Raw genomic sequence first — 22,583 nt, 5'->3', positions numbered from 1 at the left:
TGAGGTACAATCTACTGCAGTGTGCCCTTGTTCCCTACAAAGGTTACATACTTGATTTGTAGCCACTGAATTAACCTTAGCTTTTTCCATCTTGTCTAACCTTTGATTAAGAGTATCAAATTTTGCTAAGAGTAACTCAATATTGTTCACTTCATATCGCCCCGGAGTTCCTTTCCTTGCTGTGACTTCTCTTTCACTGTATTGGCTGTGATTTGAGGCTACATTTTCCAAAATAATCATGCAGTCATTAATAGGTTTCCCCATGAAAGATCCTCCAGCTGCTGAGTCTAATATCATGGTGCTTTGTTGGTCCAATCCTTCAAAGAAAAATTGGATGGTAAGCCAACGGTTGAAGCCATGTTGTGGGCATGCTTGAAGATATCCCTTGAACCGCTCCCATGCTTCATAAATAGTCTCTCCAGTGCCTTGTTGGAAATTAGTGATTTTCTTCCTCAATTCTTTAGTTTTAGAAGGAGGAAAGAATTTCTCTAGAAAAGCTCTTTCACATAATTCCCAAGTTGCTATCTTTTCTCTAGGCACTGTTCTTAGCCACACCTTTGCCTTATCTCTCAAGGTGAGTGAGAATAAGCGGAGTCGCATTCCATCAGAAACTTCATCATCAAATTGCTGGGTCTCACAGATTTCCAAGAACCCCTCTAAGTGGTCATTAGGATCTTCTGATGGTAGTCCTCCAAAGGTGTTCTGTTTGAGCATATTCACCAGAGAAGCTGGTACAGTAGCTCCAGTTTGCATCTCCCCTCCAGGTATCCCACGAGCTATGGGTGCAGAGTAATCCCGAAGTGGTAAATTATCTCGTTGTGCAGCCATGTCAAATTCTCTAGCAAGGTTTCTTTTCCTTCTCAGGAGAGTTCTTTCAATCTCAGGATCAAGTGGTGTTGGTTTCCCAAGACGTAGAGATCTCTTTTGCATTAACCCTAAAGCACTGCAAAAAAAAAGAAGAAAGTGGCCCGTGAAATCTGAATTGGAGAAGTAAATACTAAAAAAAAAAAATTATTTATTTATTTAAATTTTTTTTTTTTTTATATTAAATTCGAATTAAAATAATTGTAATTTAAATCAAGAGACGTAGTCCCCGGCAACGGCGCCAAAAACTTGATATGTTAAAAACCGCAAGTGTACGGTTGTCGTCAAGTAATAAATATCGAATCACAGGGACTACGTGTTTGACCTAGAATTACTAGTATTTTAATTTGAATTTTAAAACAGATGGAATTTCTGTTTTGAGATGATAAGATCAGATTTGATGGTAAAAGAGATAGTAATGCAATTAATGAATAAGATAAAACTTTAAGATAAGATAAGGAGATTTCCGGGAATCTAGGGTTCGCACAAAGAGTTCCAACATTATTGAATTATTATTTTCATTAATTAATTCTATTCCATCTTGAAGGTAGTCTTAACCTAATTTAATCCTTGCACCTTCTCAGGCTACGAGGACGTGTTTAATTAAAATTAATCCCTACTCTCGTGGTAATTGCGTTCAATTAAACCCGTTAAGATCTTTGTTAATCTATTGCTCCTCGAAAGCTTAAATCTACTCTCGTGATTTAACACTCAAGTCTATTCCTTTAGGTTCCGATAATTAGGTTCTCCTCTCAGTTCATCCCTAATTATCTATGATTATGAAAATTAAGATTAATTGTTTATCATAATTATAATCAAGTTCTCCTCTCAGTTCATCCTTAATTAATGTTATTATGAAAACAATAATATTAAAGTTCATATATAAAATATAAAAGAACAGATCAAGAATTGGAATAAGATTAAGAAACTGAATAATGCATTAATAAAGAGGTTCTCAGAGGCTAAGCCCTGATCCCAGAAAAAGGGATACTACTCACAGGAGTTCATAGTAGTTCTCCAAGAAGAAAAGAATAAAAGAAAAGTAAACCTTAGAGTCGATGGCACAGGCGCCCAACCTTCTCCAAGTGTCGAAAACTAAAAGACTGTCTCCAAGACCAACCCCGTTCTAGGCTAACCTAATCTAATTTATAACCTAAAAGGGTAAAAAGGTAAAACTACCAAGATAAAAATTACAAAGATAAAATAAAAATAAAAACATAAAACTTAAACAGCTGGGACGCGAAGTGAATCACGGCCGTGACTGAGAATCACGACCGTGATCTTCTCTGGAGCACATCTATGAAGGGTCAGTGGCGTTCACGGGTGTGATTGGGAATCACGACCGTGATTTTCTCTGGTGAATCACGGGCGTGATTTAGAATCACGGCCGTGATTGTCCCTGTAGCTCAGCATTTCCTCTTTAATTCTTAAATCTTGATCCTGCTTAGAGAAAACACAACACATACCAAGAAAAGCATAAAATAGGAAAATGATATAAAAATTTATTAAAAACATGAAAGATATGCATGATTATGCTATGAATTCTTGTGAATTAAAGTGCTAAAATACGAGTAAAATACACAACATCAGCTATACACACCCTTACCTATATCCTCTTCTCCTTGGGTAGACATTTCCATGGATTTTATCCTTGGTTTGCCGCGAACCCAAAGAGGAAAGGATTCCATATTTGTGGTTGTGGACCGTTTTAGCAAAATGGCACACTTTATTCCATGCCACAAAGTGGATGATGCAAGTAACATTGCTAAGTTATTCTTTCAAGAGATTGTGAGACTCCATGGGTTACCCAAAACTATAGTCTCTGATAGAGATGTTAAGTTCTTAAGCCATTTTTGGAAAACTCTTTGGGCAAAGCTTGGAACTAAACTGCTATTTTCTACCACATGTCATCCCCAAACTGATGGGCAAACTGAGGTAGTAAATAGGTCTCTAGGGACTATGTTGAGGGCAATCCTCAAAGGCAATAAGAAGTCATGGGATGACTATCTTCCTCATGTGGAGTTTGCCTACAATAGGGTGGTTCACAAGACCACTAACATGTCTCCATTTGAGATTGTTTATGGCTTTAATCCTCTTACTCCTTTGGATTTATTACCTCTTCCGGATGTTGCTTCCTTTATTCATAAAGAAGGCACATCTAGGGCTGAGTTTGTCAAGAAATTACATGAGAGGGTTAGAGATCATATTCAATCCCAAACTGAAAAATACCAAAAATACAATAATAAGGGTAGGAAGGAAGTTATCTTCAAGGAAGGTGACTGGGTTTGGCTACACCTTAGGAAGGATCGGTTTCCTTCCAAAAGAAAGTCAAAGCTTAGTCCTAGAGGAGATGGACCCTTCCAAATCCTTAGGAAAATCAATAACAATGCCTATGTTCTAGATCTTCCTTCTGAGTATGGTGTTAGTTCTAGTTTCAATGTTTCTGATCTTTCTTTGTTTACAGGACTAGCTACCCAAGAGGCGGACACTCTGGATTTGAGGTCAAATCCTCTTCAAGAGGGAGGGGATGATGGAGGAGGCCCATGGGCTAAGGGCCCAACTACTAGAGAAATGGCAAGAAGGATGCATGAAGAGTGGGCCCAAGCCCAAGAAAGGCCCATCACTTTATTTTGTTGGGCTTTAGCCCAAGCCCATTAGATTAGGGTTAGAATAGGATTGGGCCTTAGTGCCTTGTATTTCTTTTGGGCCTTGTATTTTCGGCCTTGTAGTGTAGGATTTTCATTAGAGGTCATGTGAATTTAGAGTTAATTAGGTTACATGTGGATCTACATTAGCATGTAATTAGAAGCACATTTGGTGTGCATTTCGGCCATGTGCAACACATGCACATGGTGTGATCCGAAATGCAACTCAAATGGCCTCCTAATTACATGCCAAATGAGAGCACATGGAGGGGGTGGCCGGTTGGCACCAAAATTTGAATTTAAAATTCAAATTTTGGCGCCTAGAGTTAAGTTAACCATACCATGGTTTTACTTAACTCTAGGTGAACCCAACTTAAACCCTTAACCTAATTTCTATTATAAATTCCTTTATGACCGGATTGTATGACACTTTTGGATGATATATTGATGAGATTTCTTTCCATAGAAATTGCCTATCCGAAAGTCACTCTCCCTAACTCTACCCTACTTGAGATCCTCTCCTTGTAGAGCTAGGGAATTCTTCCTTCTTCCGGACTTAGCTAGACGCAAGCTAGAGTCACATTGGTGCTTCTTGGAGTTTCCATTCCTTGTCAATCTTCCAAGGAACCGAGGAGCATTGAGGGAATTCTTGAGGATTTCCAAGTGGAACCTCATCACAAACACTCTAAGACAAAACATGGTATAAAAACCAAAATCTAATGCAAATGCATGAGGTCCAATCACGGACACATACAAGGAATGAAGAGACTCAAATTAAATCAAAATAAGCACAAGCTAATAGTTCCTAAACATGTTGATTGTGGAACAAATTCAAAAACAATCAAGCAATGGATCTATGGAATGTAGACCCCTAAAATTGTCCGGGTCGGAAATAAAACTCGAAGACCCTCAAAGATCGAAGGAAAGTCAGCCAGAAGGACTCCTAGAAGACCATAGGATGGCTATCTGTAGATTTAGAGGTCTTAGAGTAGCTTAAAATAAGGAAGTGGAGGGAATGAAGCCCAATACGGCCGTACTAAACTTAATACGGCCGTATTGAAGCTTCAACACGGCCGCAGTGAACTCAATACGGCGTATTGAAGTTTCTGAAACTTCAATACGGCCGTACTGAAATCAATACGGCCGTATTGAAGCTTCAATACAGCCGCAGTGAACTCAATACGGGCGCATTGAAATTTCTGAATTTCAATACGGCCGTATTGAACTTCAATACGACCGTATTGAAGTTCAAAAATTTCAATACGGCCGTATTGATTCTGTAGCCCGTATTGCGCCTGTTCCCTATAAATATGACGTCAATTGGACGTCATTCCACACTTTCACACTGAGTTTTGACTCCCTCCTTGAGTATTCTGGGGTTTTTGAGCAGTGTTCTGCCCTAGAAATCTCTCTGGGAGTCGATCCGACGAAGTTCTGGAATTCCGAGCACTTAGCTTGGAGATTCGAACCTAGTCGAAGGGAAATCCTCCGGATTTCCATAGTCCAAATTTTATAGGAGGTAGCGAGCGGGCTTGTAGAGCGAGGGAACGCCAAAAAGCTTCCCAGTTTTACGAAATATATAAAAGCACGCTTCAAAGGTTTCTTCTTAAAATCCTTCCTTTTACTGCTTTCTGTGTGCATATTTAATTGTCATCATGTAGATATTTAAAGTATAATCGCTTATAATAAATAGGGGTAATTTAGTAATTTTACACTGTTATTTTAGAAATAATCTGTCATAGGGAACCCGAAAGGGGCGCTGTGGGGTGCTAACACCTTCCCCACGCGTAACCGACTCCCTTACCCAACTCTGGTTGTAATGGCCAAAGTTGATTTATAAAATCAATTGCCTTATCCCTTTTTCCAATATTTTGAGTAAAACATTGGTGGCGACTCCACGAACCCTTTTACTACGAAAAACCATTAATCCATGGAGGGTCCCGCTTGGGATTAACATGGATTGGTGAGACATTTAATAAATAAATTGGATAAGATCGACAAGGTCTCAGTTTGAGAACAAGTCGTTCTAATAATCCAATACATTTTCAAAGCTAAAATAAAAGCGAGCTCGACCGTCTTCGCGACCGCCGAGGCCCGTTCGGGCCGGTGGCGACAGATGGCGACTCCACTGGGGAAGCCTCGAGAGTCAGTCCCATTTAGTGACAGATTGTTTTTAACAAATAATAGTTAAAATTACTTCATTACCCCTTACTTGTATGATAACATGTTTATCTATTTGGCTTTAATAACTGTTGTATTTTTAAATTTACGCAATTGTTTGAAATAAAAACTGCACACAAACCTTTGCACACAACAGTTCCCTCTATACCCGGGGGCATGAGTGATTAACCATAGGGAGTGGATGTTAGTACGGCCGGTTGTCGAATGGGTCTATAGGTGCCCGTAGACCGTTGTCGGAAAACATCACTCAAGGTGATAACCATGAACTTGAGTCCGACGGTGCGTTGGAGCTTTCCATCGACCTACGATAAGAGGAATTGGGTCCCTATAATGGGGGCACCTTGGGGGCCTTGGACTGGTGAGAACAGTTAGAACCTACCTTGAATATGCACCATTTCTGCAGGATACCCCTACCTCGTGATTCGCTCGTGACTGTTCGTGGATGAGTGAATTGTTTGTGTAAATGCTTATGTGCAATTGTTTGTGCATTAATAAAAAACCTCGTGATAAGGTCTAAGAATAATACCCATGCATGAAAATACCATGACATGAGAGGAAAAACCATGTGTGAAAATATAATAAAAGTAAGGAGCATAGGCATCATTATCAATAATACCTCATGCATCCTCATCATCATTTATAGGTTCACTAATACCCTCTCGATGTGAGTGAAAGAGACCCGTGACTATTGAGATTCTCCGTTGTGGAGAGATAATAGCCTAGGGAGGGTGATAAACTTTCATTTTAAAAAGGCAGCGCCTTAAAGATGAAAGATTATCAAGCTCACATCGAGAGTGTATTCATATCATAAATAAGCTAATTAGAATAAACATTCATTTTAGAAAGTGGCTGGTCATCTCTCTGTCCTCACACGCGCAAAGAAGATCAAGAAAATGGAAGCATTGGAGGAGCAAAACAAAAAGCTCACAACCGAGCTTTCACAACTTAAAGACCAAATGGCGCAAATGATGGAACTCATGCGTCATCACAACATCCATGGATCTCATCACAGTGATCATGGGTCCCATCATGAGGGAGAGGAGGAAGAGCATGAAAAAGATCCTCCACACACTGTACCCCTTGGGGCTGGAATTATGATTAAAGAGCCCGAAGTATCAAAGAAACAATTCCACGCCCTCGAGGATCGGCTAAGGGCTATGGAGGGGCATGATTTTGACATCAAGGATGCCGCCGACATGTGTTTAGTGAGGGACATCCAATTCCCTCCTAAATTTAAAGTGCCGGATTTCCCAAAGTACGTGGGATCGACTTGCCCCAAAAGTCATCTCACCATGTACTGTCGCAAGATGGCCGCATATGCCACAAATGAAAAGCTCTTGATCCACTGCTTTCAAGAGAGCTTAGCTGAAACTGCACTCAACTGGTATATGCAGCTAGATGGAAATCTAGTACATACATGGAGGCAGTTGGCCGACGCCTTTCTCAAGCGCTATAAATACAACATCGACCTAACACCCAATAGGTCTGATCTTCAAGCCTTGAGTAAAAAGAACGATGAATCCTTCAAGGCGTACGCCCAACGTTGGAGGGAGTTGGCGGCACAGATAGAGCCCCCGCTGTCGGATAAGGAGACGGTGTCCTTATTCATCAACTCGTTGACTGGTCCCTATTACGATAAAATGATAGGGAACACAACAACACTCTTCTCGGACATCATCACCATTGGAGAAAGGGTGGAACAAGGACTTAAAAGTGGGAAGCTGGCTAAGCCTTCCCAACCATATGAAGCTAAGAAGGCCTTCGGGAAGAAGAAAGAAGGAGGAGTCAAAGCTGTAACCATTTCTCCATCTTCTTCCACTTCGAAGTCAGGCAAATCGCAATACAACTCTGTGAAGAAGTTTGACAAACTTCCGACCACTTATAGCGATCTCCTGCCGAAGCTAGTAGAAGCCCAACTTCTAGCCTATATTCCACCAAGAAAGATCGACCCACCTTACCCCGATTGGTACAAGCCTCAAGACAAATGTCTATACCATTCGGGAGAACCAGGGCATTCAACAGAGAACTGTCTAGCTCTCAAACACAAGGTCCAAGGCCTTATTGATGCTGGGTGGGTCACTTTCGATTCGACAGCGCCCGACGTGAGCAAGAACCCTCTGCCGAAGCAGGAGTAGAGAGAAGGGCAAGCCACAATAGGGCCTCTCCTTAATTTTCTTAATTTTCTTTTAGGGACTCATGATCAGTACCCGAGATCATGAGGACCTTTCATGTAAATAAGGGTTTTGTACATCATACATATATCAATAAAGAGGCATTTTTCACACATTATTCTCTCATTTTGTTCTATTCTCTCTCTCTCATTAATATTAATAAACTCTAAACCTAAACAGAACCAATAAATAATTATGTCTGTGATTGCTCGCTCTGACCGGGATCCGAAAGCCGAGGGTGAATGGGTTGAGTTGGACAGTGATGAGGAGACCATCTCTCCGGATCTGCAAAGGCTGCTAGATCAAGAAGCTCGTCTACTCCAACCGTATCAAGAAGAATTGGAGACCGTGAATTTGGGGCAGGGTCAAGAATTGAAAGAGGTCAACATTGGGACCCATATCAGTGATGGAATAAGAACACAGTTGATCCAATTATTAAGGGAATACAAGGACGTATTTGCATGGTCGTACCGTGATATGCCCGGATTGGACTCTAACATCGTCGAGCATAAGTTGCCATTAAAAGAAGGGTTTCGACCCGTTAAGCAAAAGCTTCGACGAATCAAGCCCGAATGGTCTTTAAAGATCAAGGAGGAGGTAGAAAAGCAATTAGATGCGGGATTCTTGGTCGTATCCCAATATCCTGAATGGCTGGCTAACATTGTGCCAGTCATCAAAAAGAATGGGAAGGTTAAAGTGTGTGTTGATTATAGGGATTTGAATCGTGCCAGTCCAAAGGACGATTTTCCCTTGCCACACATCGATACACTTGTGGATCACACTGCCACAAACACACTCTATTCCTTTATGGATGGATACTCGGGGTATAATCAAATCAAGATGAATATAGAAGACCGCGAGAAAACTTCTTTCATCACACCCTGGGGCACTTTCTGCTACAGGGTGATGCCTTTTGGACTTAAAAATGCGGGTGCCACCTACCAACGAGCGATGGTGACGCTATTCCACGATATGATCCACAAAGAAATTGAAGTATACGTGGATGACATGATCGCAAAGTCAAAAGACGAGATGGACCACATCCAATATTTGAGAAAATTATTCAATCGGCTTCGTAAGTATCAGCTTAAGCTAAACCCGGCTAAGTGTACTTTCGGAGTTCGGTCGGGTAAGCTTCTCGGGTTCATCGTCAGTGAAAAAGGCATAGAGGTGGACCCCGATAAAGTAAAGGCAATAATGGAAATGCCTCCTCCTAAAACTGAGAAAGAAATTAGAGGATTCCTCGGCAGGGTGAACTACGTCGCAAGGTTCATCGCACAGTTGACTGACACGTGCAAACCAATATTCAAGCTGTTGCGCAAGAATCATTCCGAATCTTGGGATGAGAATTGTCAACAAGCTTTCGATAAGATCAAACAGTGCTTGGCCAATCCACCAGTGTTGGTGCCACCTGTCGAGGGAAGACCGTTAATCCTCTATCTAACGGTACTTGATGAGTCCATGGGAGCTGTGCTAGGACAACAAGATGAAACAAAGAAGAAAGAACAAGCCATCTACTACCTGAGCAAAAAGTTCCTTGATTATGAAACCCGCTACACGCCACTAGAAAAGACGTGCTGTGCGTTAGCATGGGCAACACAACGGCTCAGGCAGTATATGATTAGGCATGCTACTTGGTTGGTTTCCAAAATGGACCCAATTAAGTACGTGTTCGACAAACCGATAATCACTGGGAAGATTGCCCGATGGCAAGTGCAATTATCAGAATTTGACATCATACATGTCACACAAAAGGCCATCAGGGGTAGTACCCTAGCTGATTACCTAGCACACGGGCCGACCAATGACTATCAATCCCTTCAGGATGATTTCCCCGATGAGGATATAATGCATTTACAACATGAAGATCCTAAGGATGATACGTGGACCATGTACTTTGATGGAGCTTCCAACATGCTTGGACAGGGGATTGGAACAGTATTAATCTCCCCACAAGGAAAGCATATCCCCTTAACGGCAAGACTCAACTTCGACTGTACAAATAACATGGCCGAATACGAGGCTTGCGCGTTAGGAATCCAAGCAGCAATCAACAATGGTATCCTAAAGCTCAAAGTATTTGGGGATTCGGCTTTAGTCATCCACCAACTGCGAGGTGAATGGGAAGTCCGAAATCCTAAACTGATACCATATGTTGAGCATATCAAAGACCTGATACAATTCTTTCAAAATGTCGTCTTTGAATATATCCCAAGGGAGGAAAATCAGTTCGCTGACGCCCTTGCTACACTATCATCGATGTTCGCCTTGGATAAGGAGCATGAAATGCCCATCATCAATATCCGGCGGCACGATAAGCAAGCGTTCTGCCTACTGATAGATGAAGCTGTTGATGATTATCCATGGTTCCATGACATCAAACAATATCTGTCAAAAGGGGAATATCCTGATATGGCTAGCGATAATGATAAAAAGCATATCCGAAGAAGGGCCATGGGATTTCTGTTGATTGGAGAAACCCTCTACAAAAAGAATTATGACTCGGTCTTGTTGAGATGTATAGACCAAGTCGAAGCTCAAAATGTAATCAAAGAAATACATGAGGGGGTTTTCGGTACCCATATTCCCGGGCCTGCAATGGCTAAGAAAATCCTCAGAGCAGGATATTATTGGTCGACCATTGAAAGGGATTGTTACCAATACGTCCGGAAATGCCACAAGTGTCAAGCATACGCTGACAACATTCATGTCCCACCAACGCCACTCAATGTGTTGGCTTCACCATGGCCATTCGCAATGTGGGGCATGGATGTTATTGGACCCATCGAGCCAAAGGCATCCAATGGACATAGGTTCATCCTGGTAGCCATTGACTATTTCACCAAATGGGTAGAAGCGGCATCGTATGCTCATGTGACCCGAAAGGTGGTAACATCCTTCATCAGAAAGAATATCATATGCAGATACGGTATTCCCGACAAAATCATCACTGATAATGGATCCAATTTGAACAATAAGATGGTGGAAGAACTGTACAAAGAGTTCAAAATTCAGCACCACAACTCTTCCCCATATCGACCAAAGATGAATGGGGCAGTCGAGGCAGCCAATAAGAATATCAAGAAGATAGTACAAAAGATGGTTGTCTCATTCAAAGACTGGCATGAGATGCTACCCTTCGCTCTCCGTGGTTATAGGACTTCAGTACGTACATCCACAGGAGCTACTCCATTCTCCCTTGTTTATGGAACGGAGGCAGTTCTGCCGGTTGAAGTCGAGATACCTTCTCTGAGAGTAATCATGGAAGCAAAACTTTCTGAGGCAGAATGGGTTCAAAGTCGATACGACCAATTGAACCTTATCGAAGAAAAACGACTGAACGCCATATGCCATGGTCAAGCCTACCAAAGGAAGATCAAAAAGGCTTTTGACAAGAAAGTCCATCCTCGAATCTACCATGAGGGAGAGCTGGTGATGAAGAAATTGCTACCAACTCAAAAGGACAAAATCGGAAAGTGGGCCCCAAATTACGAAGGACCATACGTGGTGAAGCGAGCCTTCTCCGGAGGAGCATTGATTCTCACAGACATGGACGGAGAAGAACTTCGATACCCAGTCAACGCTGACGTGGTAAAGAAGTATTATGCTTGAAGACGTTGCTTGCATCAGCCCGCTAGGATGAAAACCCAAAAAGGGCATCCTAGGCAAAAGTTAGGGCAAAACGAAAAGCCCGCCAGTACAAGGGTACTAGGCAAAACAAAGGCAAAATTATCCCCGCTAGGACATGTCCTAGGCAAAAATTAGGGGCAAAAGAATAAGATGCAAAAAGTGAAGCAAGCAACGATCACTTGAATCGAAAACCGAAAAGGCATTTCAAGTGATAATCTTCTAGAAGCAAGCGTCTTGCAGCATCTACACTCCTGGCTCAGGCATCTCACCCGAAGCAACTAGGGAACGGGAAGGGCAGCAATCACAGATGTAATTGTTTAAGCCAAAAAATGTACAGCCTACCCTGGCCAGCCATTCTTCAGAAAATCCCTTTGTAAATCTTTCTGTACAAACATTTGAATATCAATAAAATATCCATTTGTTTCTTTTCTCTCTTGACCTTGTGATTATGCCTTTAAATTGATGTTTCTAAAAATTGTACGAAACTCTTAAATCGGTCAATAAAAGAAAACTGGAGGGGTTCCTATAAAATCTTTAAACTCCTGCATTCAAAGGCTCATGAAAATATTCCCTCGCGTCAATGACAGAAGTTCCTCTAAATAGAAGAAGAGGATAGGGAGAGCCATTCATCTTTCTAAAAAATATATATATAATAAACAAATAATAAAGCTTGCATTTCGTGCATCACACACATTAGTTGCACATTCAAAGACCTTATCATGAAGCAATTGCATAAAATAGAAAAATAGAAAATTGCTTGTGTATGACAGCAGTCAGCAAAAGCCAAATCAGAAAAAAAAAAGCAAAATACAGAAAAAGCCGAAAATGAAAAAGGCAAGGATATAGAAAATCCAACAAAAAGATTGCACAGAATAACTGAGCCTGGAGAGGCTTGCCGAAATAATACTCCCGCAGAATAACCGAGCCTGGAGAGGCTTGCCGAAACAATACTCATCAGTTTGTACAGAATAACTGAGCCTGGAGAGGCTTGCCGAAACAATACTCCTCAGTAAACAGAATAGTTGAGCCTGGAGAGGCTCGCAGAAATAATACTCCCCAGAGAAACCTCAGCTCAAGCTCACGGAAAAATCCCCAGCGAGAGCTATCAAAGCAAAATCGACGCAATCCCCAATGGAAGTGCGATCATCCAAACAGTATATACAAGTCAAAGGACTTAACACTTCCTCAGTGGAAGATAGCTCTCCGACTCAAAGTTCTGAGCGAGGCTAAGCCTGTAGAGGCTTCCTAAATAATACTCTGGGATACAATAAGATCCCCAAATCCCCAATCGCCTACTCAAGAGGCATCCCTACAAAAGGAGAAAAAATAAAAAAAATCTCAATAAATATTCCCCAAGCGGAATGCGGCATCCAGCCAAGCACCGAACATCAAGATTATCTGCCCAACAGAAGAGGCCAGTCAAGAAATGAATGACAGAATTCCCTAGTGGATAATAGCCTACACAGAGGCTACAAAATCAGAAAATTGAAAAGAGTCACCCGAATAAGGACAACCGGGATACTCCACCAACGTCAAAGGACGTCAGCCAAACATAAGGCATCGCTCAACTCAAAGAGAGAGCATCTGTGTCTACACCCCAAGGATTCAGAAATTCCCCATGGGTACCAACAATGCAATGCAAGTTGGGGCACAGGAACCTATGAATGACTGCACATCCCCTAGACGGATCCCTGCGTTATCCAGCCCTCGGCGGCACAAAATCAGAAAAAACTGTCAAAGCAGCATAGTGGACTGTGGAGACAAAAATCATCTCAAATCCCTGGAGAGGGTAAACTCGCATTGCCGAAGTGATCAGGAGACACGGACGCAATCCCTGGAGAGGGTAAACTCAGCTGCCGATGTTAAGACGCAGTCTCTGGAGAGGGTAAACTCAGCTGCCGATGTTAAGACGCAGTCCCTGGAGAGGGCAAACTCAGCTACCGATGTTAAGACGCAGTCCCTGGAGAGGGCAAACTCAGCTGCCGATGTTAAGACGCAGTCCCTGGAGAGGGTAAACTCAGCTGCCGATGTTAAGACGCAGTCCCTGGAGAGGGTAAACTCAGCTGCCGATGTTAAGACGCAGTCCCTGGAGAGGGTAAACTCACCTGCCGATGTTAAGACGCAGACCCTGGAGAGGGCAAACTCAACTGCCAAATGTTAAGCGGCAGAGCCTGGAGAGGCGGTACTCAATCATCAGGGTGATGTTAACACACTGGTGTCTAGCTTCCGGCTCGGGCGTCGAGTGAGGCTAGGTCTGGAGAGACGGTACTCAACCATCAGCGTCATCAGAGGTGCGTTGATGTCCAACTTCCGGCTCGGGCGTCGAGTGAAGTTGACCCTGGAGAGGGTAAACTCAGCTACCGAGGATGTCAGAAGCGCCGAGGTATGCACCCACCTGGAGAGGCTACTCAACAATTTTCCACCGGAAGACATTACAAGTCAGAAGGTCGGCACATCACCCGCACAATTGGGTCAACTCCTTTACTTGTCAGCCGGTACACCAAAAGGTCGTCCGACTAAGTAAAGGGGGGGCAGCTGTAGACCCCTAAAATTGTCCGGGTCGGAAATAAAACTCGAAGACCCTCAAAGATCGAAGGAAAGTCAGCCAGAAGGACTCCTAGAAGACCATACGATGGCTATCTGTAGATTTAGAGGTCTTAGAGTAGCTTAAAATAAGGAAGTGGAGGGAATAAAGCCCAATACGGCCGTACTAAACTTAATACGGCCGTATTGAAGCTTCAACACGGCCGCAGTGAACTCAATACGGCGTATTGAAGTTTCTGAAACTTCAATACGGCCGTACTGAAATCAATACGGCCGTATTGAAGCTTCAATACAGCCGCAGTGAACTCAATACGGGCGCATTGAAATTTCTGAATTTCAATACGGCCGTATTGAACTTCAATACGACCGTATTGAAGTTCAAAAATTTCAATACGGCCATATTGATTCTGTAGCCCGTATTGCGCCTGTTCCCTATAAATATGACGTCAATTGGACGTCATTCCACACTTTCACACTGAGTTTTGACTCCCTCCTTGAGTATTCTGGGGTTTTTGAGCAGTGTTCTGCCCTAGAAATCTCTCTGGGAGTCGATCCGACGAAGTTCTGGAATTCCGAGCACTTAGCTTGGAGATTCGAACCTAGTCGAAGGGAAATCCTCCGGATTTCCATAGTCCAAATTTTATAGGAGGTAGCGAGCGGGCTTGTAGAGCGAGGGAACGCCAAAAAGCTTCCCAGTTTTACGAAATATATAAAAGCACACTTCAAAGGTTTCTTCTTAAAATCCTTCCTTTTACTACTTTCTGTGTGCATATTTAATTGTCATCATGTAGATATTTAAAGTATAATCGCTTATAATAAATAGGGGTAATTTAGTAATTTTACACTGTTATTTTAGAAATAATCTGTCATAGGGAACCCGAAAGGGGCGCTGTGGGGTGCTAACACCTTCCCCACGCGTAACCGACTCCCTTACCCAACTCTGGTTGTAATGGCCAAAGTTGATTTATAAAATCAATTGCCTTATCCCTTTTTCCAATGTTTTGAGTAAAACATTGGTGGCGACTCCACGAACCCTTTTACTACGAAAAACCATTAATCCATGGAGGGTCCCGCTTGGGATTAACATGGATTGGTGAGACATTTAATAAATAAATTGGATAAGATCGACAAGGTCTCAGTTTGAGAACAAGTCGTTCTAATAATCCAATACATTTTCAAAACTAAAATAAAAGCGAGCTCGACCGTCTTCGCGACCGCCGAGGCCCGTTCGGGCCGGTGGCGACATGGAACACAAGATGATTCAAAACAATATAGATCTGCAAAGAGAAACTCAAATAAGACACAAGACACACAAGAACAACAAGAACACGGACACAAAAGATGAAAAACACTTATCTCCTTGAAGACCTTGCTCTTGATACCAAAAATGATAGAAGAAGTAGGAGAAATGAAGATTGAACTCCTCCTAAGCTCCTCCTAGGCACGGATCCACTTCAATGGAGATGACACCAAATGGAATTTCTCTTGAATGGAAGATATGCATAGTTGAATTTATGCCTAAGCCTTGGATGGAAGCATCCAAGCTTATGGATCAAGGGAGTGCTCACTTCAAAGAGAAGGAAGAAGGTGAATTCCTAAGGTTTGAAGGAGAACTCTCAAAGGGAATTTGATGTAGAAACTCGGCAACTATGGCTCTCAAATTTCATAAATGTCAAAGTGAATACAAAAATGTGAAGGAAGTGCTTAAGTATGCACGGAATTGAAGCACATAGGCGCCTAAACTAAAGCTACACAAATTGGCGCCTAAAGTTTGAATTCAAATTTGAAATTTGAATTCAAACTTTGGTGCACATGTGTAAGTCCGAAAATTTAGGTACCAAGGTGCATTTAGGTTTGATTTGAGAGTTATTTAGGGTTAATTTGAGTGGCACATGTTCAGCCACCCATGGTGCTAAACATGTGACTCAAATGTAACTTAAATGACTTCCAAATTAAACCTAATTAGCATACTTTAGTATTCCTTGTATTTTCCTATTCTAATGACCTAATTACATTGGTCAAACAATTACAATGGAAAGGAAAAATTACAAGAATGAAAATGAGCCCAATATTGGGTACCAAAAGCCCAAAGGCCCATGAAGCCCAAAACTAGGCCCAACTAGCCTAAAACCTAAAATGCTACTCTATGTGGTCCAAAATACAAGACCAAAATATATTCAAACTATGCTAACAAAAATATAATAAGAATGTTAATAACAAGATAGGCCCATGTTGAAACTTGGTTTGGGCCTTCCAAGCCCATAGGGCCCATTGGGCCTTGACTGGCCCAATCTTCCATGTCTACCCCAGTCCTCTTGGATCTTTGAGTATGTCACCTCTTGCACTCCAAAGCATGATTCCATCAGGAGTGATGAGGAAAAGAAAAGAGCCCAACATGATACGAGAGCTAAAAACATCATAACATCTGCATTGTCAATTGATGAATTTTTTAGAATTTCACAATGCATATCTGCTAAAGAAATGTGGGATACTTTGCAAGTCACTCATGAAGGAACAAGTGATGTAAAGAGATCAAGAAAACATACTCTCATAAGAGAATATGAGCTGTTTAGAATGCAAAATGGTGAATCTATTTATGATTTTCAAAAGAAATTTACACACTTGATAAATCACCTTGTTGACCTTGGCAGGAAATTTGAGAGAGCTGAATTTGAAAGTGCTGCAATGCTTGGACAGATCATGGCAAGCAAAGGTGACAACCATTGAAGAATCAAAGGATTTGACCTCTTTGACGCTAGCCACTCTCTTTGGGAAGTTGAGAGAGCATGAGAAAAAGCTGCACATATTTGACGAACATGAGCAGCAGGATAAGAAAGGCAAAGGAGTTTCATTGAAAGCCTTAAAATCTTCCAAAGGAAAGGAGGTGTGTGAAAAATCAAGCTCCGATAATTCCGAGAGTGAGAACTTCAACTTGCTGGTGAAGAAGTTCAGAAAATTCATGAGAAGAAAGAAAAATTCCCCCTACAAATTTAATAAAAAGACAAACAAGAAAGAGGAAGCAAACACATCCTCCTTTAAATGCTTTGAATGTGGAAAACCGGGACACATGAAAGCTGAGTGTCCAAACCTCTTGAAGAAACAACAAGAGGAGAAGAAAAGCAAGAGAAATGGAAAAGGGAAGAGAGCCTACATTGCTTGGGAAGATAATGACTCAAGCACAACAAGTGATGAATCCGAATGTGAGGAGAACAACCTGTGCTTGATGGCTGGAGCTGACCATGACAAAATTGTAAGTAATTCTGACCTTGAATCCAATCTGGATTATGATCAACTCCAAGAAGCTTTTATACAAATTCATGAAGAAGCTGTCAAATTAGGAGCCTTAAATTCAAAGTTGAAAAACAAGCTGAAATGGTATGAAAATGCTTTAATTAAAGCTGAACAAGAGCTTGAGGATTTAAAGCGTGAGCATGAAAATCTTCAAACTATGTTTAACTTTAGTGAAGCTCATTGAGAAAACTCCACTTCCTCAAAAGATGTTTGTGAACATTGCAAGACCTTTGAGAAAGAAAATGCTGATCTAAAATCCACTCTTGCAAAGTTCACTAATGGAAATGCAAACTTAAACATTCTTTTGGGAAAACAAAGAAACACTTTTGATAGGAGTGGACTTGGTTTTAATCAAAGCATGAGCATGCCATTTAAGTCAAAGAAAGAAGCTTTTGTGAAAAACCAAAACTTTAGAAAATTTAAAAGCAATTTCTCTAGACAAACAACTTGTTTTTATTGCTGTAAAAGAGGCCATACAATTAGGAACTTCTATTCTAGAAAATATGGATTTCCAAATGGAGAGATGGTTTGGGTTGAAAAGAGTCAAAGGCTGAGAACTAACCAACAAGGACCCTTCACATGGGTACCTAAATTTTTTATTTGAATCTTTGTTGTAGGAATGCTTGAGGGCCAAAAATCTACTTTGGTATCTTGATAGTGGCTGCTCAAGGCATATGACTGGGGATCCTTCAAAATTCTCAAATATGAAATTGAAGAATGAAGGGTATGTTACCTATGGTGACAACAACAAAGGGAAAATTCTTGGCCATGGCAATGTTGGTAATTCCTCCTCTCAAACATTGATTGAAAATGTATTGCTTGTTGATGGTTTGAAACATAATTTGCTGAGTATAAGTCAACTAAGTGATAAAGGTTTTAGAATTGAATTTGATAATACATGTTGCTTGATATGTGATAAAAAGACTAAAGAAATCAGATTCATAGGAAAAAGGATTGACAATATATACATGCTTGACTTAGAACACTTTATAGCAATTTCAAACACTAAGTGCTTAATAACTCAAGAAGAAAACATATGGCTTTGGCATAGGAGAGCTGCACATATTCATATGGATCATTTGAATAAGTTGAGTAGGAAAGAATTAGTGATTGGTCTACCTAAACTCAAGTTTGGAAAGGACAAACTATGTGATGCTTGTCAAAAGGGCAAGCAAGTGAAGGCTAGCTTTAAAAGCAAAAATCAGATTTCCACAACTAGACCTTTACAATTAATTCACATGGATTTGTCTGGTCCTTCAAGAACCATGAGCTTAGGTGGAAACTACTATGGCTTAGTGATTGTTGTTGACTACTCAAGATACACATGGGTTATGTTTCTTGCAAACAAAAATGATGCTTTTAATGCCTTTAGAAAATTTGCCAAGCTTGTTCAAAATGAGAAGTGTTCAAACATCACCTCTATAAGAAGTGATCATGGAGGTGAGTTTCAAAACATAATGTTTCAAAAATTCTGTGAGGAACATGGTATAAACCATAATTTCTCAGCACCTAGGACACCTCAACAAAATGGGGTTGTTGAGAGGAAAAATAGGTCCTTAGAAGAACTTGCTAGAACAATGTTGAATGAAACAAACTTTCCAAAATATTTTTGGGCTGATGCTATTAACACAGCTTGTCATGTGTTAAACAATGTTTTGATTCGTCCAATATTAAAGAAAACACCCTATGAAATTTACAACGGAAGGAAGCCTAACATTTCATACTTTAGAGTGTTTGGGTGTAAGTGCTATGTGCTGAATAATGGGAAAGAGCAACTTGGAAAGTTTGATGCAAAGGCTGATGAGGCAATCTTTCTAGGATACTCTACAAATAGTAAAGCCTATAGGATCTATAACAAGAGAACTCTAGTTGTAGAAGAATTTGTTCATGTGGTATTTGATGAGTCAAATAAACAAGAGAAAAGACAAACTAAAATTGAAGATTTAACTGAGTTGCTTGATCAACCTCTATTGGAGAATGAACCAAGTGAAGTGCCTAAGGAGAGTGAATCACATGAGAAAGCAAAGGAAACATGTGAACAATTGCCCAAGGAATGGAGAACTTCTAGAGACTTATCAATGGATAACATAATTGGAAATATTGGTAAGGGAGTTTCAACTAGGACTGCTATTAAAAATATTTGCAACACTATGGCATTTGTGTCACAAGTTGAACCTAAGAGCATTGATGAAGCACTAAAAGATGAACATTGGTTAATGGCAATGCAAGAGGAACTAAATCAGTTTGAAGGAAATGAAGTATGGGATTTAGTGTCATTACCAAAAGATTATCCTATTATTGGAACCAAATGGGTTTTTAGAAATAAGCTTGATGAATCTGGGATAATTCTAAGAAATAAGGCAAGACTAGTGGCTAAGGGGTATAACCAAGAAGAGGGAATTGACTATGATGAGACTTTCGCCCCTGTAGCAAGGATAGAAGCCATTAGACTACTTCTTGCTTATTCCTCTATAAAGAATTTCAAGCTTTATCAAATGGATGTGAAAAGTGCTTTCCTCAATGGGTTGATACAAGAGGAAGTGTATGTTGAACAACCACCAGGTTTTGTGGACTTTAAGAATCCTAATCATGTGTATAAGCTCAAAAAGGCACTCTATGGCTTGAAGCAAGCTCCAAGATCATGGTATGACAGGTTGAGCAAATTTTTGATTGAGAATGACTATGAAAGAGGAAAGGTGGACAATACATTGTTTGTCAAGAAGTTTAAAAATGATACAATGTATGTACAAATATATGTGGATGATATTGTGTTTGGATCCACAAATACCTCTCTTTGTAAAGAATTTGCTAAAACCATGCAAGGAGAATTTGAAATGTCAATGATGGGAGAGCTTACTTTCTTTTTGGGGTTGCAAATCAAACAAATGCATGATGGAATATTCATAAGTCAAAGCAAGTATTGCAATGAACTTCTGAAAAAGTTTGGTATGGAAGGGTGCAAGGAGGCTGCCACACCTATATCAAACATTTGCAATCTTGACTTAGATGAGAAAGGAATTGCTATTGATAGTTCAAAGTATAGAGGTATAATTGGATCACTCTTGTACTTGACAGCAAGTAGGCCTGATATAATGTTTGTTGTGTGCCTATGTGCAAGATTTCAGGCTAATCCTAAAGAATCTCACATGAAGAGTGTAAAGAGAATTTTGAAGTACTTAAAAGGTACATCCAATGTGGGGTTGTGGTATCCAAAGGGAGTCTCACTAAGTCTGATAGGCTACTCAGATTCAGACTATGCTGGGTGTAGACTAGATAGAAAGAGCACAAGTGGAACTTGTCACTTACTAGGTAGTGCACTTGTTTCATGGCATAGCAAAAAGCAAGCTTGTGTTGCTTTGAGTACAGCTGAGGCTGAGTATATAGCTGCTGGAAGTTGTTGTGCTCAAATTCTTTGGATGAAACAACAATTAAGAGATTATGGAGTTGAGCTGAATAAAATTCCTTTGAGGTGTGACAATACAAGTGCAATAAATTTGACCAAGAATCCAATTTTGCACTCTAGAACAAAACATATTGAGATAAGACACCACTTTCTAAGAGATCATGTTCAAAGGAATGATTGTGTTGTAGAGTTTGTAGAAACTAGCAAACAATTAGTTGATATTTTTACAAAACCTCTATCAAGGGAAAGATTCAACCAATTGAGAATTGAATTAGGAATAATCAATGAATCATGTTTGAATTTATTATGCTTTGAGAGTGATAGTTAGAGATGTTTAGAAGGGAGTATTCAAGTGACAAATTAGACTTGGTGTAAACTTGAGAGGTTGAAATTTTTGAGAAGCAAAACTTCTCTGGAATAATCGATTATCTTAAAATATAATCGAAGTAAACCCATGAAAATAATCGATTATTTGGGTAATAATCGATTATCTGGAACATGAAGAATTCCAAGAGCCACTGGAATAATCAATTATTTGGGGAATAATCGATTATCTGGCAAGAAGAATCTAAAGAGTCACTGTAATAATCGATTATCTTGGGAAATAATCGATTATCTGAGAAGTGGAATCTGAGAAGTCACTGGAATAATCGATTATTCTGGAAATAATCGATTATCTCGGCTGTGTTAGGAGAAATTACTCTGTGTAATAATCGATTATATTGACAATAATCGATTATCCATATCAGATTACGTTTTTAGAGGGGTTTTGCTGATGCAAATAATCGATTATTTGCATAAATAATCGATTATCTGGGCGGTTTTTGAAATTTCTGAAAACGTTTAAACGGTTAAATAAGCGCCAAACCCTTGGAACCTCCTATAACCCCCCATTCAGAAGGTGTTAGGGCATAACTTTTTAAAACCTTCTCTTCTCTCATTCTCTCATTTTTCTCTCAACCCACAAACCCTCTCAAATTTCTCATTTTCTTCATCTTCTTCAATACCCACTCATGGAATCTTCATCAAAGAGACCAAAGAAGCTTGAAGTGAGGGGGAGAAAACGTCCTCTACCCTCTGGGCAACTGATTTCAAAGTGGTTTCCTGATGAGAAGACTCAAGAATACTACTTTGAGTGGTACGCCGGGCGGAGAATCATTCCTCCGAAGACTCTTAAGCTTGAATGGTTTAGGAATGAGGGTTTTAGTTTTCCAACCCTTCTAGAGCACCAAGAACTGAGTAAGTTTTTGGAAATGGAGGGCCCTTATTATCCTGAGCTGATCAGGTTATTCCTCTGTTTTGCCACAAGCAATGAGGGCATCATGCAATCTGTGGTGAAAGGAAAAATGATTAAGTTGGACGGGCCAACGTTGAAGGCTGCTGCGGGGCTAAGCGGCACTGGACGGGAGAAACCCCAACCTTTCAATTTTGGGGATTTTGAAGAGCTGACTACCTTCCAGGACTGTCAAAGGAACCCGGTAAACACCAACTATGAGAAGTTCCTAGCGGGAGGTATGAAAAAGAATTCCTGTTTGATTTCTTTCATTATTGCCTGGATGTTAAAACCTAAGTTACATAATCATGCTCAAATGTCAAGGGATGACATTTTACTTATGCATGTTATTAAAAAGAAGATCAAAATTGATTGGGTGTCAGTCGTCAATGACTGTATGTGGAAGGCTAGGTAGAAGGAAGATGGCCCAATTCCTTATGCCCTTTTGTTGTCCAAGATTTTTGAAATTGCTGGTGTAGATTTAACAGGAGAAAGAAAAATTGTTTTACATGCTTCAAACAAAATAGAGAAGTCTTCTTTGCATCATATGGGGATGCTTAAACAGGTAGACAAATGGGTGT

General features: G+C 40.5%; 1 non-coding gene across 1 annotated transcript; it reads left to right on the top strand.

The window, feature by feature from the left end:
• The first annotated feature begins 352 nt into the window (after window positions 1-352).
• On the top strand, window positions 353-459 carry LOC145952954 (small nucleolar RNA R71). Its single transcript, XR_014430459.1, has one exon. It is a non-coding gene; the product is annotated as a small nucleolar RNA R71 (small nucleolar RNA).
• Window positions 460-22,583: the final 22,124 nt, after the last annotated feature.

The sequence above is a fragment of the Cajanus cajan genome, chromosome 10, assembly GCF_000230855.2.
Source record: "Cajanus cajan strain Asha chromosome 10, NIPB_CcT2T_4, whole genome shotgun sequence".
NCBI classification, from domain to species: Eukaryota; Viridiplantae; Streptophyta; class Magnoliopsida; order Fabales; family Fabaceae; genus Cajanus; species Cajanus cajan.
Note: the sequence above shows the minus strand (reverse complement) of the source record. Positions and strands in the feature narration are given on the sequence as shown.